The sequence below is a fragment of the Aotus nancymaae genome, unplaced genomic scaffold, assembly GCF_030222135.1.
Source record: "Aotus nancymaae isolate 86718 unplaced genomic scaffold, 86718_ANA_hifiasm-v0.15.2.pri h1tg000174l, whole genome shotgun sequence".
Lineage (NCBI taxonomy): Eukaryota > Metazoa > Chordata > Mammalia > Primates > Aotidae > Aotus > Aotus nancymaae.
This window is the reverse complement of record NW_026988589.1, coordinates 144075-170325: the sequence shown is the minus strand read 5'-3', so window position 1 is coordinate 170325 and position 26251 is coordinate 144075. Positions and strand designations below refer to the sequence as shown.

Genomic DNA, 26251 nt, shown 5'->3' with positions numbered 1-26251 from the left:
AATGGTGACACTGGGTATGTCTATTGTTAATGTGGTTTAAGGACTTGTAGAACCTCTCAAGCAACTAGCCTAGTAAATGTGCATGTTTACACGAACCCATGTTTATGGACACATCGAAACTATGTGTCTAATCTTCTGTAACTTTATTACATTCAAATGTGAACACACTGGTCTCTTCCCCCAACTATGTCGCCACATGGACCTTTCTAGCCTTCCTTCCTTGATGTCTGTAAATACCCACTGCAAAGTGAGGAACCCCATCCCACCATAGGCCATTGTATTACTTAGTCACACAGTTTCAGGACACAGGCATAGCAATATCAGAAATGTAAAGCTGTACCCTTCTTGGAAACATGTTCAACTATTAGAATAGGGCGCTTATGTGCAGTTTCTTTACACTTTAAACTTGTAGAATTTCCTCATTTTCAAAGTTCCTTAGGCCAGCAACTTAATTTTCCACTTTCTTCAGTGAAGTCATTTTAATTACACTGTAAAATTTTGTTTATAGATTTGGCTTTTATAGAACTTATTTGAAATTCTACAAAAGCCAAAACTATAGTCAAGTAAACATGTAGAGCATATCCCAAGAATTCAGAGAGTGAGTATAAAATAAGTTAAAAGGGCACAGTTTGAGAAGAGTAAAACTATTTTTAGTAATATGCAATGGTTGAAACATGAAATGATTGATTTGTCTAAGCTCATAATTTGTGACAGAAAACATAAACCTAAATAGATACCATTTAAAAAATTCACATCTTACATTTCAGAATACATTTACCATTTTAAAGAACACATCCAAACATTGAAGGAACTCTAACTACTTGAGCATTTTCAGCCAATATGTTAGAACCGTCCACGAATCAGAGCACAGCCTCTGTGTAGATTTTGTAATTCCCATATGCAGACCGCTGTTCCTTAGAGACTGAAGCAGGCAATGTTGTCAAAAATTACTGGGACAGCTGAGATCAAGGAACATTCCCAGGCTAGAGTTGACACCAAATAATGCTGAAGTGAATTACATTATAGTATAAACATATTCATGTTTTCTTACATTAGTGATATTTCAATACCTCATGATACCAAGCCCACTGTTATTTCATACCTAACTCATACCATACAATCTGTCCCTTTATATCCAAGATTCAACTAAATTAGCCATTCCAAAGGAGTAAATTGATGAACTCTCTGTTTCTGTTTATATTGCCAATCAGTGTGTTTTAGTGATATTACTAAAGTAATTAGGAAGAAAAATGAAGACTATATCCAGAAAAGACCTTTAAATGCAGATCCTACGTCGACACTTCTTACTTCAAAAGAGCAATACTGACACTTGCTCTTCGAAATGTCAATCATGACCCAAAATCACTGGAATCCCCTGAGTGCCTCCAAGAAATACAGAATCACAGGCTCACTCTGACACACGAATTGCAGCCCGTGTTTTAACAAGAATCCTAAGTATATAAAATACACATAAGTTTGAGGACACCAGTGTATCCCCTCAAGGGGACCTGAGGAAGGGAAGGCTAGGGTCCCTCCAGCCCTAGATGTGCCGCAGGACCAAGGGCCCTTGGAGGAGTTTGATTTTAGGTGTGTTGCGCCTGTCTTCTTTCTTGAGGAGTGACCGGCCTCGGGATGGACAGGAGATTAGTACATCTGCAGGTGGCAGCCAGACCCCACTACACTGAGGCTTTAGAAACCACCAGCAAAACAAAGAATGGCCCCGCAGCCACCAAGCTGAGCCAAAGGCAGATCCGCACCAGAAGGTAGGCGGACTACAGAGAAACCGCGCTGGAGTGCAATGGCCACACTCGTGTCAGCACGTGGCACCCACACACACAGGCACACACTCATCAACACACTCAGAAAGATACACGCGCACACGCACTCTCACACACACAGGAAGACTCACGGAGACATCCAACACTCTCACGGAAACACACACTTCCAGGCAGCTCCTGAGGCTGCGGGGTTCAGCTCTCTGCAGGGAAGCCCCTCGGGGTGAGAGCAGCCCCGCGGCAGGCAGGCAGGCAGGCAGGCAGGACGTACCTGGAAATCCCAGCCGGGAGGGCTTTCAACCAGGGGCACCTTCACACCGTCTGGGCAGGCCTGAAGCATCCTGGGGATTCCTGGGGATCTCCCTGGGCATCCTTGAAGCCCCTTCGGACCTTCTCTCAGCCTGATTCGGCCTGCCGGATTCCTCAAATCTCGGGACCATGGCATGATCCCGCTGAGAGGAAGGGCCGTTGCCAAACGCCGAGGCACTGCCACAGAGGGCTTCTGTTTGCCTAAGCTGCTCAGACCATTCCCCAGGCAACGGTGGCGGTTACTGTGACGCGAGACCCGGCTCAGCGCTGGCGTCTTGCCGCCGGCTGCTTGCGCATGCGCATTCGCGTGCCCGGCTGGGGAGCCGCAACGTTGGCGCTGTCCAGCTGCTGCCGTACAGGTGCACGGGGGAGGCGGTGCCAGGGGCGGCTCTGGGAAGGGGACTGCGTGCCACAAGCAGCGCTGGACCCCGACAGTCCTGACCTCAGTACCTCCTTGTGCCGGCTTTCCTCTTCGGGTCGGGTGGGGGAGGAGTGCGCTTCAGACCGTGAGGTGGGCGCTCGGGACTGCTCTTCCCATTGGATTTCGGATCGGATGGCGTGGCCCAGCGATTGGGCTGGCGATTAGTTTGATGAGGTGTGGCGGGGGTCGCTGGACTGCAGAAACATACCTGAGACCCTCGGGGAGGGTGTCGGAAGAACATACCCCCGGCTCCATGAGCTGACTTCCCACCTTTGATCTGAGCCACACACCACGGGGCCCTGCCTTGTTCTCCAAGCTCAGGGACTCCTGCTTCTCAGCACTGCTGTCTGGACATGGAGGGAACAACCACACAGAGGCGAGCCCAGTGTGCAGCAGAGGTGGCGATACCTGGAACTGGCCTCCTGTGGGGGCAGATCAGGTGGACAGAGTGTCTTAGAAGTTCTCTCGCGCTAATCCAAGCCTGAGATGGACGTGTGGTCATGCAGCTGAGAACCCCCAAGAAAGCCAAGCACGGGCAGATCGCACCTGTGACCACAGGAGGGCCTGTGCTGGAGTCCAAGCCTCCTTCAGGAATTATCGCCAGAGGAGCCAGGAGGATGCAGCCAAGTGCAAACCGCCCCAACCCCCACCCTGGGATCACTCCCCGCCACCTGGCCTGCACCCAGCCACCCCTCAGTCTCCTTAGCTCCGTGCAATCTCTGACAACGAACAGGTTCACTGCTGATAAAACTTGTAGGTCCTACAGCAAAAAGACCTCAATCAATTGCATATTTAAAAGAAAATAAGTAAGACACAGTAGATACTCATATAGGTTCAAATAATAAGAGGATCACAAAATTAGCTGGGCATAGTGATGGGCACCCATAATTCCATCTACTTGGAATACTGAGGCAGGAGAATCACTTGAACCTAGAAGGCGGAGGTTTTGGTGAGCCTGGACCACATCATTACACTCCAGCCTGGGAAACAAAAGTGAAACTCCTTCTCAAAAAATAAAAAATAAAAAAAGAAGGACCCTCCGGTACAATGTATAAAAATGGCAAGAGCTGACCTCTCTGCTTTATTTTCAGTCTTGCGAGGAACGCACTCAGCTGTTTACTAGTAAGTATAATGTTAGATTTAAATTTTTTTGTAATATAGTTTTTATCAGATTGAGGAAGTTCTCTTTAATTCTTATTTTACTAATAGATTTTAAAAATCACAAATGAATATTCAATTCAATTTGTTAAAATAATATTTTTCATTTGTTTTGTCAGTCGTATGGTGATTTTCATTTATACTGTTAATATGGTGAAATGTTTATTGAATTTTTAATTTTTAATTTATTTCGAGACAGGTTTTTACTCTGTTATCCAGGCTGCAGTGCTGTGGCACAATCATAGCTCACTGCAAACTCTAATTCCTGGGAATCAGTGATCCTCCCACCTCAGCCTCCAGAATAGCTGGGAGTGTGAGCACACATCACCACATCCAGCTATTTTTTTAATTTTAATTTTCAGTAGAGACAGGATTTCACTATGTTGCCTAGACTGGTCTCAAACTCCTGAGCACAAGTGATCTTCCAGCCTCAGCCTCACAAAATTCTGGAATTACAGGCATGAGCCACCATGCTTAGCTTTCAATTTTTAATTTTTATTTGTACATAGTAGGTCTATATATTTATGGGGCACATGAGATATTTTGTTATGGCATACAATGTGTACTAATCATATCAGGATAAACTGGGTATCCACTACCTTAAGTATTATTCATTTCTTCGTGTCAGAAACATTTCAATTTTGCTCTTCATTCTTCTGCAATGTACAATTTATTGTTGACTATAGTCACCCTGTGGTGCTTTCAAATACTGAGCCTTATTTATTCTATCTAACTATATCCTTGTGCCCATTGACCAACTGCTTACCACCCCTGCTACCCTTCTTAGCCTCTGGTAACCATCCTTCCACTCGCTGTCTCTGTGAGTTCAATTGCTTTAGTTTTTAGCTCCCACAGGTAAGTGAGGACATATGAAGTTTGTCTTTCCATGCTTTGCTTATTTCACTTAACATGATGTTCAATTTCATCTATGTTGCTGGAAATGACAGGATCTCATTTTTTTTGATGGTTGAATAGTACTCCATTGTGTGTATCTATCACATTTTCGTTGTCCATTCGTCTGTGGATGGACACTTAGGTTGCTTCCAAATCTTGACTGTTGTGAAAAGTGATGCAATAAGCTTGAGAGTGTAGATATCTCTTCCATGTACTAATTTATTTCTTTTGGGTATATGCCTAGCAGTGGGATTGCTGGATCATATGGTAGTTCTATTTAGTTTTTTGAGGTGCATCCATAGTGTTATCCATACTAATTCACATTCCCATCAACTGTAAGAGGGTTCTTTTTTTTTCTACATTCTCGCCAGCATTTGTTATTGCCTGTCTTTTGGGTAAAAACCACTTTAACTTGAGTGAGATAATATATCATTGTAGCTTTGATCAGAATTTCTTTAATGGTCAATGGATATTGAACACCTTTTTGTATAACTGCTTTCTATTTGTATGTCTTCTTTTGGGAAATGTCTATTCTGATCAGGTGCCAGTTTTTAAATTGGATTATTAGATTTTTTTCCTATTGAGCTATTGGAGCTTCTTACATATTATGGTTATTAGTCCCTATCAGGTGAATAGCTTGCAAATATTTTCTCCCATTTAGTGGGTTTCTCCTCACTTTGTTGATTGCTTTCTTTACTGTGTAGAAGTTTGAAAATTTGATATGATCCTATTTGTCCATCTTTGCTTTGGTTTCCTGTGCTTGTGGGACATTATCCAAGAAATATTTGCCCAAGTCAACGTCCTGGAGAGTTTTCCTAATGTTTCCTTTTAGTAAGTTTATAGTTTCATGACTTAGATTTATGTCTTTAATCCATTTTATTTGATTTTTATATGTGGTGAGAGATAAGAGTCTGTTTTCATTCTTCTACATATGGATATCCAGTTTTCTTGTACCATTTATCAAAGAGACTCTTCTTCCTGAACTGTATGCTCTTGGCATCTTTGTCAAAAATGAGTTCACTGTACATCTCTGAATTTGTTTCTGGGCTTTGTAGTCTGTTCCATTGGTCTACGTGTCTGTTTTCATGCCAGTACCATGCTGTTTTGGATCTTGTAGTTCTATATTATAATTTGAAGTCAAGTAATGTGGTTTCTTCACAGTATCCAGAATACTCAGCATTTCTTAGAATATTCTGGGTCTCCTGTGAGTACATGTAAATTTTAGGATATTGTTTCTGTTTCTGTGGAGAATGTCATTGGTATTTTGATAGACATTGAGTTGAATATGTAGATTGCTTTGGACGGTATGAACATTTTAATGATATTGATTCTTTCAATTCATGAACATGGAATCATTGTTTTGCTGTCCTCTTCAATTTATTGCATCAATATTTTATAGTTTATCATTTATTAGTTTTTAGTGCTAAACTAATCTTGGATTTCTAGAATAAATGCCAATTGTTTTAACCTATTATCTTTTTATATACAAATGAACTGTGTTTGATAATGTTTTGTTAAGATTAAAACAAAAACTTTATGCACTATGATTTCTTCTAAATGAAATTCTAGAAAATGTAGAACTATAGCAACTGAAAGCAGATGAGAGGTTGCCAGGGCTGAGGGGTGAGGGTTATGAATGGACTGAATAGGGTTTAGAGGGAAAGCTTTAGGAATGTCAGAAATGTTCTATATGGTGATCGTGATGGTGATTACATTACTATGCACATTTGTTAAGGTTCATCAAATTGTGCACATAAAGTTGTCGAATTTTATTACATGTAAATTATTCCTCAATAAAGCCAGCCAATTAACATATACAGATTTTTAGTAGAAAAAAGCAAGTTGAGAATGTATTTGTTTGTTTGTTTGTCCATTTGCTTCTTTTTGAGATGGAGATTCACTCTTGTCACCCAGGCTGGAGTGCAATGGTGCAATCTTGGCTCCCTGCAACCTCTGCCTCCCAGGTTCAAGTGAATCTCCTGCCTCAGCCTCTCGAGTAGCTGGGGTTACAGGCACCTGCCACCATGCTGTTATTTTCTTTGTATTTTCAGTACAGACAGGGTCTCACCATGTTGGCCAGGCTGGTCTTGAATTTCTGACCTCAGATGATCTGCCTGCCTCAGCTTCCCAAAGTGCTGGGATTACAGGCATAAGTGACCACACCCAGCCATGTATGTGTTATTAAATTTAATACCTCTACATTTGTGTATATAAAAGTATTTTTTAATGTTTGGAATCATAAAAATATGGGTAATAGTCAAATGGAATATTATCTTTTATTACAGTTGTTCAGTTGTTAAGAAAAGTTTATTTGCACGCTCACTAGTTGTACAATTAAAATTAAATTTAATTATGGCAGCACAAAATAATTTTTGCAGCTATGCACATAACAGAAACTAATGTGTAATTTACTCTTTTTGTGTTGTCTTTGCCGGGTTTTTGTTGTTGTTGTCGTTTTTTGTTTGTTTGTTTGTTTGTTTTGAGACCATCTCACTCTGTCACCGGGCTGGAGTGCACGGTGCAATCATGGCTCACTACAACCTCTGCCTCCTGGGTTCAAGGGATTCTCTTGCTTCAGCCTCCCAAGTAGCTGAGGTTACAGGCCCATGCCACCATGCCCAGCTAATTTTTTGTATTTAGTAGAGACAGGGTTTCACCATGTTGGTCAGGTTTTCTCGAACTTCTGACCTCAGGTGGTCCACCCGCCTGGACCTCACAAAGTACTGGGATTACAGGCATGAGTCACCATGCCCAGCCTGTCAGGTGTTTATATTGACATTATATCTGACTTCATAAAATACACTGGAAAAAATTCCCCCTCTTCTGTTTTGTAGAGAGTTTGTGTACGTTTTTCTTTATCCGTTTGTTGATAGAATTCGATAGTGAAATCAGCAGGGCCTGAAGATTTCTTCTTGGAAAGATTTTTTATTACATTTTCTTCAACAGATATATGACCATTTAGATTGCCTATTTCCCATTGTGTCATTTTACAAATTGATTTCAATGAAATTTATTTATTTTCAAGCTTGTTGGCAAAAAAGTTATTTCAAATTAATTGGTAAAATGTGTGTATTATAATTTTGATATGTATATGTGGTCTGCAGTACTATTCTTTCATTTCTGCTATAAGCAATTTGTGTTTTGGGTGTTTTTATTAGTCTAACCAGGTTTTAATCAATCTTTGCAAAGCAGCAAATTTTAGTTTATAGAGATCTTGAATTTCAGTGATTGACCATCCAAAAGGACTGCTTGCTAAAATTTAGAGCTCATTACCTTTTGGCTGGGTGTGGAAGCTCATGCCTGTAATCCCAGCACTTTTGCAGGCCAAGGAAAGTGATCACTTGAGGCCAGAAGTTCAAGACCAGCCTAAGTGACATGGTGAAACCTCATCTCTACAAATATAGGAAAATTAGCCAGGTGTGGTGGTGCACACCCATGCTCCCAGCTACTCTGGAGGCTCAGGTGGGAGTATCACTCTTAAAATGTGGAGAAGAAATAAATTTTCCTCCCTGTGGCCCCTGTTGATTTGTTGCTTGAATGTCCTAGTAATGTTAAAGAACAATCTGATACAGGTAATACTTCATTTCAGTAAAGATTTTGAAATAGAGACAAATTCATGGAGTGGATACTATGTGGGCCTGCTCTTTGGTGAGGCTTAGCAGATTCACTGGAAACCATGGTGAGTGGGAAGACAGCCAAGTCAGGAACAGGGATGTGCAAAACCCATCTTATGCAACACTTCCATTCTCCTCCTAGATGCCTTCATGATATCATTTGCTTCTATGATGCTTTGTGCCATTTATCGCTCCTGGTTTAAAAATGAGACATCACTGCTGATGGATGCTCCAGCTTTCCTTTTGGGTTAGAATGACTCCAATGTCAGTTTGCCTGAAAGCAGGAGTTGGTTTCCTTTCCACTCTGGTGCTCATTCCTTATTCGGAGCCTCAGTCCCTGCTCGGCACATCACTGTCCAGGTTTACGCAAATCAACTGTGAGAATATAAGCGCACATTACCAAACTATCAGCAAGGAATGTAAGACGACCCCTAGTTCTTGTCTTCCACAAATGTTGCCAATCAGTCGGAAACACCTACCATTTATTCATGAAAAGAATTTTCAAGAGCTAAATTGTAATGCTATATAGGAGGCAATGCTAGCTCTTCAAACTTAAAATGTCATTGTGCTCCAGGCTGAGGGCTTGCAGTGTCTTGGCATCTGGAGATAATCACTTAGTCCCTTGAGAGTTGTTTTAATGAAATGTTTACTGAGCTCTAGCAAATGTTCAGCTGAGTGCTTTGCCAGGATTTGGCTTCCGATAATTTTGTTTCTTCATACAGAGAAGCACAGCTCAGTAAAAGAGAGCTTCCACTACGTAAACCTTACATGCAGCTCTGGCAAGTAAGTCCCATGAGCCCCTGGCCGACCAAGCACCCCTAAGGAAATGTTTATCACTGTTGAGTTTGAGCTTGAAACTAACCAAAAGGAGGTGACAGGTTGGTTTGAAAACAGTCTACGTTGCCAGGCTTCTTACAGCTTGCTCCTTATTTCTTTGCCTTTTACTTACCATTCTTGGGGGGAAAAATAATGCAAACACTGAAATATCTCCTTTTTTTTTTTTATTTTACCCTGAAACTAAATTGAATTGGTTTGGAACCTGATGATTCTCTCTGCTTCATAAAAACCCAAAGCTATCATTTTGATCCACAAATTTCTGTTTGAATCAAATGCTGCCCAGCCTGCTAGGTAACCCCCTCCAGGTTTCTCCCTATTCGGTCCACAGGGAGCTCATGGTGTCGGAAGGGCCTGCAGTTGATCTGGCCATTATTGCACGCTGCAGCCTGACCTCCTCCTGCACTGCTGTCCTTCCTGTTTCTGTAGCTTCTTGTCAACTGAGCTGCATCATAAAGCGAACCGAGAAGCGACTCCAGAAGGCCGTTTGCGCACTCAGAAAGGCTGCCCATAGAGAGCAGTTTCACCTCCAGCTCTCAGGCATGAATCTCGATGTGGCTAAAAAGCCTCCCAGAACATCTGAATGCCAGGCAGAGTCCTGTGGAGTGGGCCAGGGTCACATAGAAAATCAATGTGGTGAGTGGCCTGGGACATTCTTGCTAACAGCACAGCCTTGGGCTCCATAAATACTCAGGGTACCCAAAAGCAAGTCTGGCTCATCCTCCCTTCTCAGTGCTCACTTTAGAGGACACTCTGGGCAGCCCTTCTCTTTACTAACTATGGTGTTTGTGTCTATTGTCCCTGCTAGGCCCAGAGCTCCCTGGGGAGAGACTGATTTTGTTCACCTCTGTCCTCAGTGCCTGGCATAATATCTGGCTTGTGGTGGACACTAAAATGTTTGCTGGCTTGAGGAACAGGAGAGAAGTGGCAAGATTGATGAGAAGAGAAGAGACATTGCCCTTTACAGGTCTGAGGTATGGTGTTCTTCCCTGGCTGCGGCCAGACTGCAGGGGTAAGGCATGCATGTAAAGGTGTGGTTAGAGCCATACTATAGAGGAGGGAGCAGATGCAAGCTCCCAAGAGCCTGGGGGATTGCACATCCCTCTGCAAAACTTCCTGGAGTTCAGCCCAGCAAGGCCAGACCAAGGAGGCAGCAACCTGCCTTTCCCCATTGCCTGCCCTGCCACCTGCACACTGCATGCCTGCCCCTTCTGCTGCTCCCATTGGCTGACTCACCACTGTCCCCTTAGGATTGGCATTCTGAACTAGGACAGGTCCAAATGCAGAATACTGATACATCAAACAACTTCATCCTTAATCTCTGCCCTGGGGAGTTTGCCCTCTCCCGACTGGACTTGGATGGGAGGGCATAGCAGGTCTGGAAGGAATTTACTTTCCTATCTTTCTCTGACCCCTGAACCACAAAACCACATCCTCCTGGGGACAGGCATGCAGGACCATCAGTAGACTGGGTAGAAACCACAGGGAGGATTCTTCAAAACCCCCTTCCCCATGAGAGGGGACTGAAATGCCACAGCTGAGACTGGTCTTCAGGGCAGACAATGAGTACTTCTTCAAAGGTGGCTTTTCTGCGAGTTCTTCTCCCTCCTGCTGGAGAACAGCCACCCTAAAGGAGGTGGGGGTTAGATTCCATTGGCAGAAAGGTGAGCTGCTGTGCAGGAGTGGGTAGGGAAAGGAGTTCTGTAGAGGTGCCATCATCCTGTTTCCTACAAAGCCTGCAGGATTTCTTCCCTAATGGTGACCCTTCTCGTTCCCAGTGACCTGGAAGCAAGCCCACCCTCCCCAGGGGAATAGCTAAGAGAATGTATTCCTCTGGGGACCACTAGAGGGAGACAGCAAGAAGGAAGACACAGAATTCTTTCTGACAGCCTAGGAGTTAACTTCCCACCCTTGTAACCCCCACGTGGCACCCAGGGACTGAAAGGCACAGTACATGGAGACCACGCTGAGCTAGCAGCATTCCTTAGAATTCAGGAGCTTGGAGTTGGTCCCGATTACTTTCATGCTGGCTGCTTTGCTTGGACAGTCTGTCTTGGGTATAGGGAAGGCTCCCTTGTCAGGCAGCAACTCCCAGCCCTGTTCACACAAATTTTATGCCAGGCCCCCATGCCAGTTAGTGTCCCCATCATGGTGGCTTTAGGTTCATGGCCGAAGGTTCCAGAAGGTCCTGGTCTCCCATGCCCAAGGAATGCCATGTAGCCCCAGCTGGAGGTGACTTCTGCAGGAATTGAGAGGAAGGAGCACACCTCTCACTCTGTCCTCCAGCTAATAGACTTAGGGACCAGTGACCTTGGCAGCCCAATGGAGAGGTGACTAAGTGATTGACAAATGCAGATTGGCTCATTCTTGCTGCAAGAGCGGGTAAACTACCCCCTGCCCCAGAAAACACAAGTGATGATCAAGAAGGCATTCTCCTTGGGAGAGAAGGGGTAATGGACCCTGACCCCCCTTGATCCCCAAAGAAGCTCTGCCCCACCACTTCAGATACCAACAAAATCCTCAAACAGAATCTAGCATCAGAACTATTAGCAGTGGCTTCCATAATGTGCATGGGTCTCACATGACTGATCTGAAAAAAAAAAGAGGGATATTACTATGGCAACCCTTGCATTCCACCCCAAGTTTGCCAAGGCACACAAAAATAGGGAACATTTTCTTAAAGAACACTCCAGTTCAGCCTGAGTGCAACCTGACTCTCTTCTGTATCCTGCTGACAGAGGCAATTACTCTCAAAGGATCTGGGTGGTTTCTCAGCATTTTTGTCTTGCATTTGAACTTGTTCTTCTATTTACTCAGGAGAACAGGAGTTACATGTAAGCCCTAGTATTTCCCCATCCCTACTCCCAATGCCTCCTCCCAGGGCTCAGAGCCAGGACCCCTTAATCTAGGCAAATAGGCAGAAATATCATCTTGGAAGGCAAACAAGATTTTAAGCCTCCAATCTTTAAAAGCATCGTTTGCCTGTTGAGACACACTCCCATAAGCCAGATGTGTGAACTTTGGTCAACTGAGGTTTACATGCTGTCTTAGGCAAGCCCAGTGGTTTCAGAAATGTTTGTGTGTTTTACTTGCAGAGAACAAGATGTGTCTTATGAGTCTCCTTTCCTGATACCTGCTCTTTCTCAAATTTCACTTGACAAATGGTCTATGATCTTGTGGTTATCCAAAAGAGCCTGTGAAAGATGAACAGGTCCTTTTGACAGTAATGCCCCTCCTGGCTTCCCATTCACAGAATTGTAAAGTGATACATTTCAGAACTGAGAGAGACAAATTTACCTTTGATTCCAAATGCCTCCTACTAGGCTTAAGTCCAGACTCGGGTCATAAATCAAAGACGGTTTTGCCTGTTGCTCTTCACCTAAGTCTAGTAGTTTCCCTGAGGCCCTCTGAGGACATGGACAGAAAATAAAGGATGTAACCACCTGGGACAGCTCCCTGGTTTGGGCTGGCCTGACCACGTGTGGGATCCGTGTTTGCTGTATCCTTGCTCTCCTTCCTTGCAGAAGATGCCAAGCTCTGTTCCTCTTAACTGCAGGTCTCAAACCCCATTGGGTCATTTTGCCACACTATTTCACCAAAGTCCTACAGTCATGACATTTTTCACTATTTCACCAAGATACAGGGAGGGTCTAGAATCCCCCTGCAAGGAAGGGCCCCTCTTCCTATGTCACCGTAATGGTACAGACGAACTAAGATTAAAATTCTAGACTTCAGCACATCCTGGTTGTATATAACCAGGAAGTCTGCAGAGCTGAGACCCTTTTTCAGACATCTGTCTGAAAAGACCTCAAATCAGAACATTCTCATTGACCTCTGCAGTGATCGCCATGGAGCTCAGAGTCCATAGCCTAAAAACCTTACTGTAGCCACCTTCCCTCTACACCTGATTGCTCAACTGCCCCAGAAGGGAAGAATCCATCTGAATTAGAAAAGAAACATCAAGGGCCGGGCATGGTGGGTCATGCCTGTAACCCCAGCACTTTGGGAGGCTGAGGCAGGTGGATCACTTGAGGTCAGGAGTTCAAGGCCAGCCTGGCCAACATGGTGAAACTTCATCTCTACTAAAAAAAAAAAAAAAAAAAAAAAAATTAGCCATGTATGGTGGTGTGTGCCAGTAATCCCAGCTACTCTGGAGGCTGGGGCAGGAGAATCACTTGAACCTGGGAGGTAGAGCCTGCAGTGAGCTGAGATCGTGCCATTACACTCCAGCCAGGGAGATAAAGTGAAACTCCACCTAAAAAAAAATAATTTTAAAAAAAGAAGCATTATTCACCGGCTAAGACTTTTCAATTTGAATTATTTAAAGTGATGGCAACATAGAGGAGAATTTGGGCTGCCTTTTACAGACCCCATCTCTGTGATAATTTAAGTGTCACAACTGTTCAGCTTCACTTCATACTTGTTTGGCTAAGTCACTCAGGGGACTGTCCTCAATTTTTCAGCCCTTTTTGGGCTTGCCATAAATTGTTGTATGTTAGTCCGTTTTGCACTGCTATAAAGGAATACCTTAACACTGGGTAATTTATAAAGAAAAGAGGTTTATTTGGCTCATGGTTTGGCAGGCTGTATGAACAAGGTATCAATATCTGTTTGGCCTCTAGTGAAGCCTCAGGAAGCTTTCACTCATGATGGAAGGTGAAAGGGGAGCAGGCATGTCACACGGAAAGAACAGGAACAAGAGAGAGGAGAGGAGGTGCCAGTCTCCATTTCTTAATAACCAGCAACTGCATGAACTAATAAAGTGAGAATTCACTCGTTACCACAGGGAGAGCACTGAGTCATTCATGAGGAATCTGTCCCTATGACCCAAATGCCTCCTGGCCAGCCCCACCTCCAACACTGGAGATCAATATGAAATTTGGAGGGAACAAATATCCAAACTGTGTGATTGGTTTGGAGGAATGAGATCAATTACACCGACGAGCTAAGCATTTCTCTTAATATCCTATGCTCATTGCTAATGTATGTGGTCATTTTGACAGCTACGGTTTCTCTTTTATATTCATTTGGGACTCTTCATAGGGTCTCGAGAGACATGATAATAATGTTCAAAATGTGTCCAAGGCAAAGTTAATTTTATTCCATTGGCCAGAAATATACCACAAAGAATGAGGTTTTTCCAGTCCCACCCACAAGACAGTCCTCTGAAAGTGGATGAAACTTGACCAGCCACCTGCCCCTGACCCTGATCTTGGGGTAGTTCATCAGTTGAGCACAGCCTCCATGCCAAGCATAGACTCACCCATCTCCTTTCCTCAGGTGTGATAGGTTGGCTTTCAAACTAGTGCTTCTCACATGGCTAGAAGTTATTAAGTTGTTGTCCAACTAGAAAAGATGCAGAGGCTGGAATTTTCCAGTGGGATAGAAGAGCAGGCTAATAGGAAGAAATATTCCAGGGAAAACAAGATGCAGCTGTGATACTGCTCCATCCCTGGACTTGAGAGAGACAAAGAAAATTATTAAAGCACTGCAGATGCCATCCTCTGAAGGTCTTCTCTGGATCACTGGCCTACTTTGGAAACACACAGGGCATCGGGTGTCATGGGGCTGCCCATCGATCTGATCCACCTGACAGGCTCTGTGAATTTCAAGAGCAGGCTGGTAGCTTGCCATTCCTGGGAGGATGCTGACATCTGTGAAGCCCAGAATGCCTCTCCCAGGGTGCTCAGACCTGTTGAACTCTGGCTGGGAGAGCAGAGGAGAGAACCGGAAGAGCTGTTGGTGCTACCAGCTGGGGAAAGCACAGAAGGTGGGACTCCTCCACCATTTAGGTTATGTAGAGTGACACACTTCCCTGGCTTCCGGTTCCTCTAACGCCAGAGGAAAAGTAAAGCAGACAAGTCTTCCCATCTGTTTCATCTGAAAGAAGACAGAGTGAATGCTCCCTACTGAGAGGGTCCGAATTTCTCCAGTGAATTGCACTAGGAGATGGCAGCTCCTTTTTGAACACAAGTCCCAAGAGGCAGTTGTGATAAAGTCTCTCTTTTGGTGTCTGCTGTCTGTAAATGAAACAATGCAAATTGGTTTATGTCAAGTGTTTCATATCTTGTGGGCAAGAGATTTTATTTATTCCCTAAGGACTTGCCGGTTGGAGGGAGCATCAAAGATAAGCTTTCTGTCTTTGTCTTGGCAAGTGTGAAAATAAAGGAAGTCAGTCACCTCCCCAAAGGTCACGTGAATCAGAATTCAGGAGGAAGTTGGGGGAAACAAGTCCAGATTCCAAGAAGAGAGGCTTATTTGCTTATTTTTATATCTGAGGAAGCCTTACTAAAAGCTACTGAATAAAGAGCACAATTTTCAGCTATTTCTTTCTTTCCTTTTTTTTTCTGGCTACTATAACAGCAATTCCAATATAGGTTGATAGTGGTTTCTGATTATTCCTAATGCCACAGAAGGAAGAGAGTCACAATCTCTGGTGATTGTGAGGAATTAGCTTAACAGTCCCAGGGCACCGGCCACCAGCGATTGCCCTTTAATGGCTAATGAAGGATGCTGAGGGTTGAGGGGTGCCTGCTGTTGAGGTGACCCAGCCATGACCAGGGAGAGAGGGCAGGAAGAGAGTGGCTGCAGGAGCCACAGGTCTCTTTTTCTCTCTTCCTAAAGTAGACTAATGTCCCAGTAATTGTTTTTCTAACAAGCCCCGTTGTTCTCCCTGGAAAAGCCCTAGATTGGTCAAGAAAGGATCCTCTCGGCTCCTGGTGGACAGTTACACAAGCCAGTGCATCTCAACTCTCCCCAAGGAAAATTAAAGCATATTTTCTCTTTCTTAGTTCAAAATCAGCTTTCAGGTGTCCTTGAGTGGCTTCTTAGTGGGGTCTGATTTTCTCCCCCAGTTCTGAACCAGAAAGAAGCTATTTCTCCAAGACTAACCAAAGACAATGACTTTGGAGAGAAGTTAGACTCAGAAAGTCTGTCCAGGCACTGGGTTGGTGAAATGTCATCTGTTAGGAGGGGAGGAGGGGTCACTGTGACCGTAGCAGTCATTAGACTTGGGACATGAGTTGTCTCTCAAAGCACAGTAGTAAATGACCGTAATCTTTGCCCTGATACATTGGGTTTAAATAGAAGCACAGCTGGGGATTGAGCATGGCCAGGCCCATTGGAGCTTGGTAGCTCTCATATCTAGAATAAGCCACTAAGACTGAACTCATTGATTACCATCTTCCCATTTACCTCATTCACATTCCATTTCTCTCATTCAGTATTAGTTGATGATTTCTGATATTAAGTGATGAGAAAGTCAGCAGACTAGTCAGAAAAAGAATCTTTATATAAGGTGTACATATTAATATAAATTAACTTAGCATGCAACTTATGGATCAAATAAAGTATATATTATTAATATGCTACCTGAGCGTATAAAGGAAAACTTCTATATTTACCAGAGTTTTCTTTAACCGAACTTGTCTGTAAATATATAATCTGTATAAAAAAGAGTCTAATTTACCATTATTTATACAATAGAAAAAAATAAAAGTTTTTTTTTCTTTTGATGAGAGATTCCATTCATTACATGTGGTTTGATTTGCAAATGGGCCAGGAGACTCATTCCCAGGACCCCAAAGGTCAACCAGGTCTGTTCAGTGACAGCTTGCCCTCACCAAGATGCCACAGGTGAGAAAGCTGCCATGGATCTCGCCATCTGCTGGGATGCTAAAGAGAAATGACTGGCATTAGGGGAAGTAAGTGGACTCTGGAACATATGGTGAGAAATATGAAACATCTTCTGGTTGGGGAGCAGATGTTATAATTTTTAAAACTTTGCAGACACCCTAGCTAATGATGTCATTTTTCTGAGATTCTGTGTGCCAAATTCTTCTCGACATGACATTAAGACATTGCATAGCTTTTGCTTAAGCTTTTGGAACTTTTCATGTTATTTGAGCTTCTTGGGTATAGAAAAAGACACATATTTCCTTAAATAAGGAAACAAAATGCAGGGTATGAAAAAAGTTAAGTGACTTGGTTAAGGGCACTAGCTCAGATCATGCCCAAAATTTATTTTATTTTCTTATTTTTTTGAGACAATCTTACTCTGTTACCCAGGCTGGAGTGCAGTGGCTTGATCTCAGCTCACTGCAACCTCCGTCCCCCAGGTTCAAGTGATTCTCCTGCCTCAGCCTCCTGAGTAGCTGGGACTACAGGTGCCCACCACCTTGCCTGGCTGTTTGTTTTTTTTGTATTTTTAGTAGAGATGGGGTTTCACCATACTGGCCAGGCTCGTCTCAAACTCCTGACCTTGTGATCTGTCTGCCTCGGCCTCCCAAAGTAATTCCTCACACTGGGGGAGCCACCACACATGGCCTATTTTTTCCTTCCTTCCTTCCTTCCTTCTTTCCTTCCTTCTTTCCTCCTTCCTTCCTTTCCTCTCTCTCTCTCTTTCCCTTCCTTCCTTTCTCTTCTTCCTTCCTGTCTCTTCTTTCCTTTTTTCTTTCTTTCCTTCTCTCTTTCTTTCTTTTCTTTCTCCTTCCTTCCTTCCTTCTTTTCTCAAGACAGGGTCTCCCTCTGTCACCCAGGCTAGAGTACAGTGCTGCAATCATAGCTCACTGCAGCCTCAGACACCTGGACTCAAGCAATCCTCCTACCTCAGCTTCCTGGGTAGCTGGGACTACAGGTGGGCACCATTATGCATGGCTAATTTAAAAAGTATTTTAGAGATGGGGTCTCAGTATGTTGCAGGAGCGATCCTCCTGCCTCAGCCTTCTGAATAGCTGAGACTGCAGGCTCATCCCACTGCACCCAGTTAATTTTTATTTTTATTTTTTTGGCAGAAACAAGGTCTCACTCTATTGCCCAGACTGGTGTCAAACTCCTGGGCTCCAGCAATCTAACAACCTCAGCCTCCCGAGTAGCTGAGACTATGTGTTTACTGCCCAAATTTGGACCAGAAGTTGGCCTCCCATTTCCAAGAACCATGAAGCAGCTCATATTTTCTTCACTTCTCAAAAATGTTATTCCACATTTTTCCAGATGTCTTGTTTTTAGCCAAAAGACTGAGTTTCCAGTTTTTTGGGTTGGATCTCCCAGCGTCCTCTGGGGTACCCTGTGTTAAATATTGCATTTTATATACCTGCTCGGGGGTAGCCTATGAGGTGAATTCACTAAGCATCTGTTATTGTTTTAAAAATCCTAAAAATAGAATGCTTCCGGCATAAAGCACACTTTTCTTTATGCTTTTCACTACATCAAAGGGGGCATCTGGAAAATTCCAGTGAGATGATGGTTTAGAGGTTATCCTCTCCAATCTGTCATCTTTCATTTTCGTTATTATATTCTAGCACCTAGTTATGAATATTCTTTTTTCTGGGCAATTCACCCAGGAGTTTCCTGTATAACAAACCGCACAGCAGAGGACTGACCACAGAACTCAGTGTCTCGAATCCTGACACACTGAGATGAGGACAAGGAACCCCCGAAGACTCATTGTCCAGTGTGGGCCCAAGCTGGATAAGCGTCCAAGGTAAAACAAATTCTCTCTTAAGATGCGAACCTACCTTTGAATCCCATTGAAATTTTTCCATGATTTCATAGCAAAATGAACTTCGAAGGCTTTTCTTTCCCATACAGGTTTGTGGTTCAGCCACATGCACGATTAGAAAGCGGTGCCAGTGGATTCTCTGCCCAATCTGGAAGGTCTGCCTGTAGCAAGGGGCTTTGTTTTGAGTGACAGAGGATTGGTGCCTTAGCTGCTGCAGACCTGAGGCCAAGTTCTGTTTTGCACTCCCTGGTTTTACAACACAGGACACCTGGGGTTTGTTTTTTCTTTTTTCTTTTTTTTGAGTTGGAGTCTCACTGTGTCACTCAGGCTGGGGTGCAATGGCCCAATCTCAGCTCACTGCAACCTCTGCCTCCCAGGCTCAAGGGATTCTCCTGCCTCAGCCCCCCAAGTAGCTGGGACTACAGGCATGCACCTCCATGCACAGCTAATTGTTTTGTATTTTTGGTAGAGACGGGGTTTTACTATGCTGGCCAGGCAGGTCTCAAACTCCTGACCTCAGGTGAACCACCAACCTTGGCCTCCCAAAGCTTTTTCTAATTATTTATTTAAAGACGGAGTCTCCCAGGCTGGAGTGCAGTGGCATGATCTCTCGGCTCACTGCAACCTCTACCTCCTGGGTGCAAGTGATTCTTGTGCTTCAGCCTCCTCTGTAGCTGGAATTACAGGCACATGCCACCACTGCCTGGCTAGTTTTTTGCATTTTGAATAGAGATGGAGTTTTGCCATGTTTCCCAGGCTGGTCTTGAATTCCTGAGCTCAGACAATCCACACACCTCAGCCTCCGAAAGTGCTGGGATTATAGGTGTGAGTCACTATGCCCGGCCCAAGGCACCTGGGTTTCAATCACTAGGCAGTGCCCTGAGCAGAGGAAACAGTTGTGTTCCAGACTCCCGGGTACACACCTGTAGCTCCTGGTGCTCCACACCTGAGCCCATACTCCGGACCCCAAGCATAGGTCAGTGTGTGGCCAAAGGGCTCCAACTGCTCTTCGGTAATCTGTCCTGCAGCTGTGTTTGGACCTGGCTGGCTGCAACAGTTAAGAACCCTGCTCTCATTTCTGAGCTTCCTAGGACCAAGAAGAAAGACGCAGGTACTAACAGCTGGGGAGCTCTAGGGCCGTGTTAAGATGATATGCTGGCCAGGCACGGTGGCTCACGCATGTAATCCCAGCACATTGGAAGCCTGAGGTGGGCAGATCAGATGAGGTTGGAAGTTTGAGACCAGCCTGACCAACATAGAGAAACCCCATCTCTACTAAAAATACAAAAATTAGCCAGACAAGGTGGCATGCATCTGTAATTCCAGGTACTCGGGAAGCTGAGGCAGGAGAATTGCTTGAACCCGGGAGGTGGAGGTTGTGGTGAGCCAAGATTGGACCATTGCACTCCAGCCTGGGCGATAAGAGCAAAACTCTAACTAAAAAAAAAAAAAAAAATGGCATGCTGTCTCAGATTCTCTGGGGTTCATAGCCCCACTTCGGCTCTTGGGATCTTGGCCTCTCCATCTTTCCCTATCTTTCTTCTCTGCTCTCAGGGTAACTCTAAGTTAGCTGAGCTTCAAAGACCCTCCCAGGCAGGGGTTCTCAACCATGCTTACACATGACAGTTATGCTTTTAAAAAATGTCACTGCTGACCAGGTGCAGTGCCTCATGCCTATAATCCCTGCATGCTGTGATGCTGAGATGGGAAGATCACTTGAGTCCAGGAGTTTGAGATCAGCCTAGGCAATACAGCAAGACCTCCTCCCTCCCCCAAAAGTGGTTTTAAAAGAGTAAAATCTTGGTGGCATGCACCTGTAGTCCCAGCTACTCTGGAGGTTGAGGCAGGAGGGTGTCTGAGCTCGGGAGTTCCAGGTTATAGGGAGCTATGATGGCAGCACTGCACTCCAGCCTGGGTGATGGAATGACACCCTTTCTCTAAAAATAGAAAATAAAGCAATGACGTTGTCTTGGTCCCGCCCTCAGATATTCCACTGTTCTGGGATAACTTCATTGTTCTGGGATGCAGCCTGGACCTCAGGGATTTTTAGAAGCTCACCCTGTGATTCTAACTGCACACAGAGTTAAGAACTAGGGCAGTGAGTTCCTCCTGGTCTTTCTGATTCGTGTTCTTTCCAGGAAAGCAGAACCTGGGACTCATTAAAGATTAATCTTCTCAGGCCACATCTCAGCCTATGCAATCAGAAAGTCTGGAGAGGCCCAAAGCCACAATCCCCCAGGAATTCTGATGCCCCCTCAAGTTTAAGAGCCTTTGTCTTAGTAACACTTTTTCACGGTGATGGACATTGGGATCAATAAATAATTGCAATTTTGTTTTTCTTTTTGTTTTTGAGATGGAGTCCCACTCTGTCACCCAGGCTGGAGTGCAGTGGCTCGAGCTCGGCTAACTGCAACCTCCACCTCCCAGGTTCAAGCGATTGTCCTGCCTTAGTCTCCAAAGTAGCTGGGATTGTAGGCACCTGCCACCATGCCCAGCTAATTTCTTTGTACTTTTTAGGAGAGACGGGTTTTACCAGGTTGGCCAGGCTGGTCTCAAACTCCTGACCTCAGGTGATTAGCCCACCTTGTAACTGCAATTATTGTAAGAATCACCTGGTGCTCACCTCAAACCTATTGAATTCAAATGTCAGATTAAAGCCTACCTGGTGGGGAGCTTTTGAAGAAGCCACAAAAGATCATTGGAGGGGAGGCATAGCCTGGCATAGTGGCTCACACCTGTAATCCCAACACTTTAAGAGGCCAACATGGGAGGATTGCTTGAGGCCAGGAGTTCAAGACCAGCCTGGCCAACATAGTGAGACCCTGTCTTTAAAAAATAAAAGATAGGCGTGGTGGCTCACACCTGTAGTCTCAGCTACTTGAGAGGTTGAGGCAGGAGAATCACTTGAACTTGGGATGTGGAGGTTATAGTGAGCTGAGATTGCACCACTGCACTCCAGCCTGGGTGACAGAGCAAGACTCCATTTAAAAAAAAAAATCAAATTGTAATGGCACACCCCTATAGTCCCAGCTACTTGAGAGGATGAGGCAGGAGAATTGCTTGAGTCCAGGAGTTTGAGGCTGCAGTGAGCTATGATCATTCCACTGCCCTCCAGCTTGGGTGACAGACCAAGGCCTTATCTCAAAAGAAAAAAAAAAAAAAAAAGCAAAACAAAAAAACACAAAGAGCAGCCTCAAAAAGGAAAGGAAAATCAGTGAGATTCCCCAAGAGTTGGAGGGATGGAGATGCTGAGGCCTCCTGTGAATCTCAGGTTGTGATGGGGCCTCTGGCAGAGCCCTGCTATTCCCTGGGTGTCTTGGGTAGAAAGTCCTGCATTCCAGAAGATAGTGTTAGGCCAGGCATGAGTGCTCCATCCCAGAGAAGGGCACCGTATGTGTCTCCTTCAGGCTCAATACTTCCCAGCCTTCTAGAATAGAAAAACCAACCTGACTCTCCATGTATTTGAACCTCATGGTTTGCACCTTTGATCTTCCCCCTGTACAAGCCTCTATGTACCAATAACCCCATGAAATGGTTTCTTCTTGGTTGGTGAATTTCCAGTGCCAGCCTCTGATTTCTCCACTACCCTTCTCCTCTAAGGATGAAGTGTCCAGTCTAGAAAACATGTTATACCCAAATGAGTTTAAATCAGAAGCGCCATGAGTTTGTTGAGAGTCCACTTTTAATGGCTGGTGTCTGAGAGTTACCTAGAGCTCAAACCTCTCAGCTAAGAACAAAGGTGGTCAACATTTTTATACCAGTTTAGCATCAGGGGAGGTAAGCAGATTATTACAGAAGCAGAAGGAGCAGGTTAGGGGAAGGGGGGGTACCTAACAAAAAATTCTATTTAAAACTGTTTTGTTTTGTTTTTGAGAGAGTCTCGCTCTGTCAGTCATTCAGGCTGGAGTGCAGTGGCACATTCTTGGCTCACTGCAACTTCTGACTCCCTGGTTCAAGTGATTCTCCTGCCTCAGCCTCTCGAGTAGCTGGGATTATGGGCATGCACCACCATGCCCAGCTAATTTTTGTATTTTTAGTAGAGACAGGGTTTCACCGTGTTGGCCAGGATGGTCTCAATTTCCTGATCTTGTGATCCGCCCACCTCGGCCTCCCAAAGTGCTGGGATTACAGGCGTGAGCAACTGTGCCTGGCCTAAAGTTGTTTTCTTACTCAGGATGTGGGGTAAGAGGTTACACAGTTGCAAAACAGAACGTACAGGATGTACAGCACCATTGGGCTCTGTTTCTCAGAAAATTGGTTGCAAACATGCCAGGTGTCTTAGACCACAAGCTCTCAGAACAGAATGCCCTGCATAGCTCAGGTTGGGCAACATAGCTCAGGGTGGGCAAAACAGAGTTAGCAGGATTGTTTAAAATGTATTCATTTTAGCCAAGCCAGGGTATTTCAAACAGAACATGGGGCCGGGTGTGTTGACTCACACTTGTAATCCCAGCACTTTGGGAGGCTGAGGAGGGTAGATCGGACTCAAGGAACTCCAGACCAGCTTGAACAACATGGTGAAGCCTATCTCTACTAAAAATACAAAAAATAAAAATAAAAATTAGCTGGTGGTGTAGTGGGTGCCTGTAATCCCAGCTACTCAGCAGCAGACTGAGGTAGGAGAATCATTTGAACCCAGGAGGCAGAGGTTGCAGTGAGCCAAGACTGCGCCACTGCACTCTAACCTGGGCTACAGAGCAAGACTATGTCTCAAAAAAAAAAGTTATAAGCAGATTTTTGACTGTATGAGGGTTGGCACCCCTAACCCCTGTGTTGTTCAAGGGTCAACTGTATTTCATATTTTAGTTTATTGAGACAGGGTCTCACTGTTACCCAAGATGGAGTACAGTAGCAATCAGAGCTCACTGTGGCCTTGACCTCCTGGGCTCAAGCCATCCTCAGCCTCCTGAGTAGCTAAGACCAAAGTTACACACCACCATGCCTGGCTAATTCTTAAAATTTTTTGTAGAGGTGGGGTTTTGCCATTTTGCACAGGCTGGTTTTGAACTCCTGGGCTCAAGTGATCCTCCTGCCTCAGTCTCCCTATGTGCTGGGATTACAGGCATGAGCCACCCACCCAGCTGGTCAACTGTATTTAAATAGAAGCTCTAATCCTTGCTTCTCATACCTTCTGCAGGGCCTGTACCCCTCTTGGAAATCCCTGCCAGGGATCTTAAGCTTCATTGTGCTTAAGAAACCTCTCAGCATGTAGTTTCCTGAAACAACCTGCAGAGAGCCTGACTCAGTGGCCCTGGGATAGGGCCCAGGAATCTGCATTTTAAACCAGGGCTGCAAGCAGGGCCTGCCCTTTGAAGTCCACTAGGCCTCCTCACTCCTGCAGTTACCAGTTACAGCAGGTGGAGGAGGGGCTACAGCATAGCTGCTGCTTTTCTGGTTCTGAAGCCTCTGCTGGGAAGGGGCTGGGGAAGGTATGTGGTTTCTGACTTTTTAAAGGGCTTTTTTTCTAGCTAAAGAGGAACATCCTGTCTTCTGGGATGACTCAGTCATGGCAGAAATCTCACTGTAACCAGGGGAATGTGCACATCACAGGCAGCTGCAGTGCCTGGCTAGAGTTTTGCACTTGCCCCCAGGCGCCTACACCAGTGAGGCTTTCCCGAGCAAGGCCTCCATCTTCCATGTGAGCCACGGCCCTCAGCACCACAAGAGCCCCAGGACTGGCTGGTCAGCAAGTTAGTCAACAAACACACACTAGTGCCGGCTATCTGCCAACCTCCAACAGGGATGATGCTGTGATAGAGAAGCAGGCTGGGCATCAGGGGACAGGTGCTAGTCCTGGCTGCTGTCACTCACTGTGTATGGCTGGGCTTGCATTTCCCTCACTGCAAAATAGAGAAAGTACCACCTGCCCACCCTGTTAGGGTGGGTTGGGAGGTAGAGGATAGGACTCAAAGAATGCTGAAGTCCCTGGTTGACTCAGCTCCTAAGCGCAACAGCCTCAGAGCTGTTAGCCTCTCTCCTCCTCCCTGAGGTCATATTTCAAAGTACAAAGATACATACTGAGCACCTTGCAGGTGCAAATTTACTTTTTAAAAAAACCTTATGACTTCCTACTACATACCAGGCACTACATAAGATGCAAAGAATGTAGAAAAGAGTAAAAGCATTACAAAATTTTGAATGGTGCAGACTAGTGCAATACAGAAGTGTTACTACAGGAAGCTTTAAGGTGGGCTTGAGAAATGATGAGGGTTTTGGGAGAGAAGATTGGGGAGGGCATTCCAGGCAGAGGGAACAGCATAGGCAAAGGCACGGAGATCTGAAAGTATGACTTGACCTTGAAGAAGAGCTATGAGCAAGGGTCTCTTAATGCCAGAAAAGGCAGAGTTGTTTCAGCCAGCCTTCCTTAGGGCAACAAGGCTGCTCCTCAAAGGCAGTGAGTGGGGTTTGGTGAAGACTCCAGCCATGTGAGCTGGGGGCTGACCACAGCAGGGTCAGCTCCTTTAGGATGAAGTCCCCACTGGGAGGGCTGTGGAGCTCAGGGCCCTTGCCATCCCTGGAGAAACTGGCCCCCCAGGAAGTAGCAGCCACTCCGCCCTCCTTCTGTACATCTCACCCCCATGCCCCCCCCGCCCCTGCTCTCTGAAGGGTCTAACACACCCCCAAAGTGTCTATCTTCAGTTCCCAAGTGGGATGGACTCCTCTTCCCTGCCACCCACACAGGGCTCCTCTGCCCCCTCAGCCACTCCACAGCCAGTGACCCTTCCCTGTATAGCTAGATCCCTCAGAACGGTCCAGACTCCCAGGTCCTCCTTCACCAGCACAGCCACGCAGCCCGCACTGCCTCCCTGTGCCCTCTGCAACCCCTTCCCTCCAGCCAGGGCTGCCCAGGATGCAGCCCTGCTTCTAACCCCCACCCCCACCCCGATACCTCCCAGATGAGGAAACTGAGGCACAGAGACATGGCAGGCTCTCAGAAGACCTCACAGCCAGGAAGTGCAGCTGGAGGATTCAAAGCCCAGGTGTCGCAACTCTGAAACCAAGACTATTAGACATGTAGGGGGCAGGGAGATGGGGAAAGAAGACCCCCTATATCAGTAACCAGGCCTTCTAAAAAGGCTATGTTGGCCTCAGCCATCCCACATCCCCCACTGTGTGGACACTAGTCCCGCAAGGAAGCACCAGCCACTCCCCCTCTGTGTGTCCCCTCCCTGCCCCTAGCTCACTCCAGCAGCAGAGGCCAAGGAGAAAGAGAACAGTGCCCTGTCTCTGGTCTCGCCATCCTCAAGAGCTGAGCTGGGTCTGCTGGGACCGTCCTTGGCTCCTCTCCTTGCCCTTACACAGCTGACATAAGGGGCTACTGCTTTGATGGGGAACCCCCCCCCAGTGCTGCCACTGCCTCCTGGCCTGCTCCCCATCCCAGCACTGTCTCTGAGACCCCTTAGCAACCAAGGACAGTAACTCTCCAGGTGCAGATGAGGACACCCCAGGCACAGAGATGGACCCGCCTGTCCAAATTCACAAGAGATCAGCATCGGAGCTGGGACTGGAATCTAGCATCCTGAGACTTGACAAAAATCCTCCTTAAATCCACACTTGCCCTGGGGTCTGGCTCCCCTGAGTCAAGAGAAAAGCGATGCAGCTCCAGCAGCTGCAACTTCCTGGCTGGGCTGGTCCAGTTGCCTGGGCTGTCCCAGAGAGTCAGTGACTGGCCCATCCAGAAGGAAGGTGGCCTCCTGGGCCCTCCTCCGTTCTGATCCCTTGCCTCTCTTGGGCTCCACCACGGTCC

General features: G+C 45.6%; 2 long non-coding RNA genes across 2 annotated transcripts; one reads left to right on the top strand and one right to left on the bottom strand.

Annotated features, from left to right (window-relative positions):
* Positions 1–13547: 13547 nt before the first annotated feature.
* On the bottom strand, positions 13548–21519 carry LOC135273000 (uncharacterized). The gene is made up of 2 exons (XR_010340901.1): positions 18521–21519; positions 13548–15025 (listed from the first exon to the last, which is right to left on the bottom strand). It is a non-coding gene; the product is annotated as an uncharacterized LOC135273000 (long non-coding RNA).
* LOC135272999 (uncharacterized) lies at positions 17224–21134 on the top strand. Its single transcript, XR_010340900.1, has 2 exons — positions 17224–18486; positions 18594–21134. It is a non-coding gene; the product is annotated as an uncharacterized LOC135272999 (long non-coding RNA).
* Positions 21520–26251: the final 4732 nt, after the last annotated feature.